The sequence below is a fragment of the Malania oleifera genome, chromosome 11 (genome assembly GCF_029873635.1).
Source record: "Malania oleifera isolate guangnan ecotype guangnan chromosome 11, ASM2987363v1, whole genome shotgun sequence".
In the NCBI taxonomy this organism is placed as follows: Eukaryota; Viridiplantae; Streptophyta; class Magnoliopsida; order Santalales; family Ximeniaceae; genus Malania; species Malania oleifera.
Window position 1 is genome coordinate 25,417,513 of NC_080427.1, and position 8,395 is coordinate 25,425,907.

Sequence of the window (8,395 nt, forward strand, 5' to 3'; positions counted from 1 at the left end):
TCACCCAGCCTTGATGAGACGTACGCATGCAGCCGTGCGTGGACAAGGACCAAGGGGGCATGCACTGCGCTTCAAGCCTTGAGGAGACCCAAATGGCAGCTTGAGGGGTTAGGGCGGCTTTTGGTAGAGTAGGGTAGCAGCAGCTTTAGTTTAAAAGGGGTCTTCTTCTTGGTGGGAAGTCGTGCGGGGCAAGGGTCTGTTAGGGCAGCATTTGGTAGAGTAGGGTAGCAGCAGCTTTAGTTTAGAAGGGGTCTTCTTCCTTGGCGGGAAGCCGTGCGTGGCAAGGGTCTTTGTGTGTGTCTCTCTCTCTTTATTTTTTTTATTTCAATCTTAAATTTATTTTCATTATTAAAAACTTAATTCAATTTTCTTATTATTTAAATATTATTAATTAATTTAAGATTGAATCTTTCTCTCTCTTTTAGTCTCTTTCTTTAGTTTATTTGTTTAATAAAAAGTTGTGATTGAAATTTTATTTTGGTTGGATTATTTTGAATTATTCAGTTTAGATTGTTCTTTTTAAAATCTTGCGTGGAATCTTAAATATTTGTTTGAGTCATTATTCAATTTGTCTTTCTTATTTGTAGTCTTTCTTGGAATTTAAATAGTTCTTTGGGTGCTTTTATCATTAAAGTTAGTGGTTCTATCTTGTTAGAATTTAATCTTGTTCATGTTTGTGTTCAAAGTTAGCATTTTTATTTAATTGAATGTTTGTAGGGTTTATTTTCTTTCATTATTTTGGCATTGAATCTGACATTTCATTATTTTATTTTCTTTCATTCTTTCAATAAACTTTTTCTTAATTTCGTTTGGGATTACACGAAGTTTAGAATTAAACTGCATTCCCTGAGGAGACGATCTGGTCATTGAGTTTATTATTACACGACTGAACTTCTATACTTGAGATAGTCTTCGTGCTGCTAATTTTTAGAGTGAGTTAATTATTGAGAATTTCACTTATGAATTTGTCCCACATTGAAAAAATTGAGTAAATGATGAGTGCTTATATACATGGTTGGGCTCAAGACCTAATAGGCTTAATCTTTTGGGTCAAGTTGACACTTACCCATGTATATCAAGCCCACCAATAGGCTCCTCCGGCACTAACAAGTGGTATAAAAACTGTTGGCCTTATAAGGCTGAACATCTTGTTTTGATGATAACAAATAAGACGAACTTAACATATTTAGTTAAGTGATGACATTTCAGGACTTAACTATGAAAATGTAAGGTCAAGTATTCACAAGGATCCATTGAAAACTTATATTTCAAAGAAGGATGATCATATGAAGCTTAATGCATGGATTCAAAGATGATTTAATAAAACTTGAAGATTATGAGAGCATGCATATTAAAGCGAACTTGCTAAAAGTCTAAAGTACATTGAAAGCTTGAAGAAAAGATGGACTCAAAGTAAGGACATACATGAAGACTTCAAGAGTTGAAGGATTTAGAATCTTAAGGAAGTTTTATGTAAGTACTTCAAATAATTTCAATATGGATGCATGAACCTCTTAGGTTAATTACTTAGACCTAAATACCTTTTAAAATACTTGAAAAATATTTTTATAAGGTCCAAAATTATTTCAAAAAAGGTTAAAATTATTTTTGGAATAAAAAGCACCCAAAATAGCATTTTTCCAAATGTTATTATTTTTTATACATCCGTATTGATGTACATTTTTCTCGATCAAACACTCTTTATTTTAAAAGTGGTCAATATGAAAGTTATGAAATTTTCTCTTAGCTTTTGTTGACACCAAGAACGTCAAATTTGGAGTTATATAGAAAAAGTTATGACCAAAAAACTGAAGGGTGCTCGAAGCTGACAACAAGACAGGCGTCTGACCATGTTCTCCCAGAAGCCTGACTGTGCAATTTGAGAAGCCTGACTTTGTCCTCCCAGCAGTCTAACACCCTACTGCCTCTTTAAAAAAGCTAGGCAGTAGCCTGACCATTTTTGACAGAAGCCTGACCTTCATATAATTTGAAATTTTAACAGCCGCGAAAAGTTTTTAAAATTGGTTTCTTGAGCACCAAACTTTGTGAAAACTCCTAGCAACTTGGGCAACATGAAAATACGCTTTTTAATTCTATAAATACATGATTAAACCCAAGGATCAAATATACCAAGAATTATTCAACAATTAAATACTCTTAATTGCTCTCATCATTCAAAGGCTCTCTTGCTCACATATTGTGCACGAATTCAACTGAGTTTTTACTGATCTTCTTCCACCGAAATTGAGCAATCAAATCTGAATCTTTCAATCATTCAAAGATTATATCAGTGATAGATTTATATTGAGCTTCAATTTCATTCCATATTGATATTATTTTGAAGTATATTATAGTGCTGAAGTGTTGTACTAATTTGCCTTGTTCGAGAGTGTCTTTGTACATCGAATATTGTTTTTGTTTTGTATACGGTTCAGGTTCTTGAATCGTTGTTGGACCGAGTGTGGGGCATCACTTGGAGAGGCGTAGCTTTAGCTTTGTTGTTCCGCCTGGAAAGGAATTGGTTTAGTGGAATCCTTTGGTGGATTGCCAAAGGCGAGGATGTAGGCTGAGGATAAACCGAATCTCGTAAAAATCGTTGTGTCACTCTCTTTCCCTTACTCTCTTTAATTTTCAACAAACATATAAATTACGTGGATGATTTAATTTCTTAATCATAAATACTACGTGGATTGGAAATTAAATAAACCAAGGTTTAATTTGGTTTTAGGATTGTGGAAACCGAAAGGGAGTACGTTGATTGATCAATACTTTGCGAAAACCTCAAAGGGAGTACATTGATTGGTTAACACCTAAAGACAAATTAATTAAGAGTTTATTTAAATTCTGAATTATTGATCAATGCTATTATTTTTTATACATCCGCATTAATGTACATTTTTCTCAATCAAACACTCCTTATTTTAAAAGTGTTCAATATGAAAGTTATGGATTTTTCTCTTAGCTTTTTGTTGACACCAAGAACGTCAAATTTGGAGTTATATAGAAAAAGTTATAACCAAAAAACTGAAGGGTGCTTGAAGCTAACAGCAGGACAAGCGTATGACCATGTTCTCCCAGAAGCCTGACTGTGCAATCTGAGAGGCCTAACTATGTCCTCCTAGCAGTCTAACACCCTACTGCCTCTTTAAAAAAGCTGAGCAGTAGCCTAACCATTTTTTATAGAAGCCTGACCTTTGTATAATTTGAAATTTTAACAGCCGCGAAAAGTTTCTAAAATTGGTTTCTTGAGCACCAATGTAACGACCTCAAAATTCATATCAATTTTTTTTTTTTTTTGAAAAATGTATATATCCACATCCATACCTAAGCAGCGGAAACACAAATCATACAGCCATTCACATATATATTAACAACACCAGAACCCAGTATATATAGACTTTAGCCAAACAAAAATACCCCTCCAGCACCATCTACTCAAAAATACACCACTCTGACAAAAACTCACCCTATAACCAGGGTAATCAAACTACTTTCTATTCAAGAGCCTGATCTGCTCGCCTATCTGGCTCACCTGAAAAATAGTAAAGTAATAGGGTGAGTCGACGCTCAGTAAGTGGAAATATGCTATTACTAGTGTGTGGCAACTAAGTTAAGAATGCTTAAAAATAGTACTAAATTGTAATGCAATAAAACATTTGTAAAGCATATTTTCCTTTCACAATTCAAGATATACTGTATTGTCTGTATTCTCTACTTTTCATACTGGTAATATCATACTATACTCACCATATACTGTAAAACTGCATACATATACATATCTATTCTTTATCCCTAGGATTCTATACGTCATGATTTGACCCCTCATGACAGGGTTGTGCAGCTCGTAGGCGGGACTTCATTTGGTCAGCCCTCCAGATAAGTCAATATACTCTACACTACCTCAGCCCGACCAAATTGCATCCACTCCTAGGCGCGGGACTGGCTGCTACCTCGTCTAACCGGCCCCCTTTACCCAGCGTACTAGGGAGCTACATCCTCTCCGAGAACAGTTAGACGATACCCACACACTATCTAAGATATGTGGTTGCACTCTATCTGTATATCGCAATGGTACCGTACTCTGTAAACTATATCTGTACTGTATATGTCTATAATCTTTCCACAGGAATCTGATACTATATACATACATACATATATACTCCTTCACTGTTTTCGCCATGTTTCTAAAGTTACCATAATGCTATCTTTCTGTAATCTCTATATACTATATCGGTAGCATCTTGATGCTACCCCTGTATATCTGTATATACACTCTATATATATACTATGTATGTTATGGTAATAGGAAACATTGAATAATATAACTCTGTATATACTGTTTTGTATAAAACTGTAATATAAATACTGATCTGAACAAAACTGTACACATGTATATATATATATATATATATATATATATATATATATATATATATATATCTGTATATCCAGTATAGTATGATTCATTATGAAAGCTGTATACATTTCTTCATTACAGGAAAATCTACTCAGGCCACACAAGTATTTAAGCTCATATTCTATAAATACGGTATAATAAACTAGTATAAATATGTATCTATCAAATTTCTGATAGCATTATGAAAATTCCTAGCATACCATATTTCCCTTACCTTAACTTTGAAAAGCCCCTATATAATTCTGGCTCTATACCTGTAGGGTTCCTAGCTCAACATCCTAAAAATACAATCTCCCAGAACAAAACATCAATATTTTCTTACCTACAACATTTCTCATAACTGAGGGAAAGACATATACTGAATAAAATGTGTTACCCTGAGATTGGGACGAAATCCAATCCAACTTTTCCAACGATCAGCTCTGACAGACTTGTAAAGAACTTCGCCAAGAGTGTCGTGGTAGCCTCAGATCTTCGATCTGGGGAAAAAAAGGCCCGAAAAAGAAGAGAGAAGGGGAAAAAGTCGTAGGAGAGAGAGAGGGGCGCTGAAAATGACAAATTATCCCAGTTTTCCACTATTTATACTACCAGATTCGTCGACGAGACACGTCACCTCATCGACGAGTCCTTCATTAAATTCGTCGACTATTTTCCTAATGTACTCGTCAACGAAACCCTATATTCGACGACGAAGTCTACTGCCTCCTTTTGTTCCTATTTCCATTTTTCCTCTCTCTATAATATTTAACTATCAGTATTATCTGAGTTGTTACAACCAAACTTTGTGAAAACTTGGGAAATACTCCTAGCAACTTGGGCAACACGAAAATATGCTTTTTAATTCTATAAATACATGATTAAACCCAAGGATCAAATATACTAAGAGATTATTCAACAATTAAATACTCTCAATTGTTCTCATTATTCAAAGGCTCTCTTGCTCACAAATTGAGCACGAATTCAACTGAGTTTTTGCTGATCTTTTTCCACCAAAATTGAGCAAACAAATTTGAATCTTTCAATCATTTAAAGATTATATCAGTGATAGATTTATATTGAGCTTCAATTTCATTCCATATTGATATTTATTTTGAAGTATATTATAGTGCTGAATTGTTGTACTAATTTGCTCTGTTCAAGAGTGTCTTTGTACACCGAATATTGTTTTTGTTTTGTAGATGGTTTAGGTTCTTGAATCGTTGTTGGACCGAGTATGGGGTATCATAGACCTGGCAAAATGGATAAAAATCCGTTAATCCGAACCGCATCCGACCCGTTTTAACCGACTTATAATTATCCGTTTGCTAAATGAGTCGAATATGGTTTTTCATTTTCATATCCGCCCCCTTAGCGGGTCGGGTCGGGTTTATCCGGCGGATATCCGCCAACCCGCTTACAAAATTAACCCAGGAAAGCCCAAAAAGCTACAGCCCAAACCCTTTAACCCAGCCAGCCTAGTAAGCCCACAGCCCAAATGTCCACACGGCCCACTACCCACATGCCCCGCTCAGCGCCTCACTCTAATTTGGTTTTTAGTTTTCCTTCTTGCTGGCTTGACAACTTGCTTTTTTGCGTATTGAAACAGGTTAGAAAGGAGACTCTGTTGCAACCCTCAGACCTTAACTTTTTCCAGAATCATTCATCCTAGATGGCATTGTTGGATTATCTTGTTGCACTAGAAAGTGATATTTTTGTTCCAACTTATGATGAAAACATGGCTAAAGTTGTTGAAGGACATCGCAGGTACTGATCTGTTAAGCAGCATCCATCTATTTCAAAATGATATGGTATAATTTGTTCACTATCATGGACTTAATGCTGATTGCATTCAAACCTGTCGGAACAATGATTTTGGATTTCCAATTTCAACGGTTATAGTAGCTTCATAATCCTTTTCAATTGTTTAGATTTTTGGGACAACTTCGGTTTCTGGAATCTGTCTCTTATGTATGTGTGTGTGTTATTATTCTTTTGAGTTGATCAGGCTATTCTTTTTTATCTGGAAATTGTATATATGATGTCTATAAATTCTTTTCAGATTTCTTGGGTTCAAGAAAACATTTTTATTGGATGGAAGACTCGTTGTTGATTTGATAGACCAATACACTAATTGAACATTGAGTTGGGATGAGTTCTCGTTTGCTATAAGGGAAGCTCATGCTGATCGCATGGGAAGGCCAACTAAAAGGGTGATGATTCCAGACCGACCAAAGGAGGAAGATTACGTCTATGCCAACCCCCAGGAGTGTCTGCCATCATCAGATGAAACTTTGAGCAGCATATGATCCTTCTGGCATGGGTTCGGAGATTGTTACATTTATTTGTGCTCCACGATGCAGTTCTAGCACAGGTTAAGGGGGATTATATGTATAGCACACAAAGAGCCCAAACAGAGTAAGATTTTAATATTATTGCATTCCAAAACACTGGGAAACTGAGGATCTGCATTGGCAAATGCAGCAGCAGCTAGAAGACATCGGTACTATCACTCATAATCAAATTCTTGTTTAGAAGGCACCCTGCCATTACAAGGTGACATCTAAAAAATCTTCATTATACAGAGGGATGAAATATATATATATATATATATATATATATATATATATATATATATATAAAATGTTCATGCTTCAGATATCTTCTGTTTCAATGAAAAATTTAACATCCTTTTTTGTATTACATGGTGAGTTTGGAATTGCAGAGTTCGTCTTAGGCTCTTAGGTTTGGTGTACAATTGATGCAATATATTGTGTTTAACGAGTGTTCTAATGAGTGAACTTTGTGGTTTATTGCCTTATGCCTGGTTGCTGAGGAAAGTGAAAAATGAATTCAGATTATAGATTTTTTTTTTCGTAAACTATTTGCTACCTTGGAAAGCAAAATCATCCACTCTAGGCTATTGTAGGCCTAGTTCTCTTTGGATGTATTTGTTTGGCAAGATTGGACTGGTGTATAGATTGGACAAAAAATAAATTATTAATAAAATTATATTTGAGAATGACGGATTATCCGCCCATCCGCCATGAATTATCCGACCCGAAACCGCCTAATCCGCCACTTAAACGAGTCGAATATGGATTATGATTTTTTCACCCAATAATCCGCCTTATCCGCCACGGATAAACTGACCCGATCTGCTTTGCCAGGTCTAGGGTATCACTTGGAGAGGTGTAACTTTAGCCTACTGAAGGAGAGCGTAACAATGTTGTTCTTCCCGGAAAGGAACTGGTTTAGTGGAATCATTTGGTGGATTGCTAATGATGAGGATGTAGGCTGAGGATAAGCCGAACCTCGTAAAAATCGTGGTGTCATTCTCTTTCCGTTACTCTATTTAATTTTCAGCAAACATATAAATTACGTGGATGATTTAATCTCTTAATCATAAATACTACGTGAATTGGAAATTAAATAAACCAAGGTTTAATTTGGTTTTAGGATTGTGGAAACCGAAAGGGAGTACGTTGATTGATCAATACTTTGTGAAAACCTCAAAGGGAGTACGTTGATTGGTTAAAACCCAAAGACAAATTAATTAAGAGTTTATTTAAATTCTGAATTATTGGAAATTTGAGTTGTGGTTTTTATTGAAGAAATAAATTTCATTACTACAAGGCTTAAATCAAATTTATATACACAGGGCTGTTAACAAAAGTAGAGAATTGCTATAAAGCTTTCTTGATTAAATGTGCAATTGATTGAATATATTGTAGTTGAATGGTTTAAAATTTGGTTGATCAATTGATTACTTTGTTGGTGAATGGTTGTGGATTGAATATTGTTTTTGAGAATTGAATAAAGACTTTAAGTATTTGTTGTGTATTGGATAAATCAGCAAGAAGTCAAGAATTCATTAAAAGAATTAAAAAATGTTAAAATTTCTAAAAAGATTTAAAAGAGATTTAAAACCCAATTCACCCCCCTCTTGGGACTACGCCTTAGTTTTCAAAAACCAATGGTTCGTAACTCCGGATGAACGAG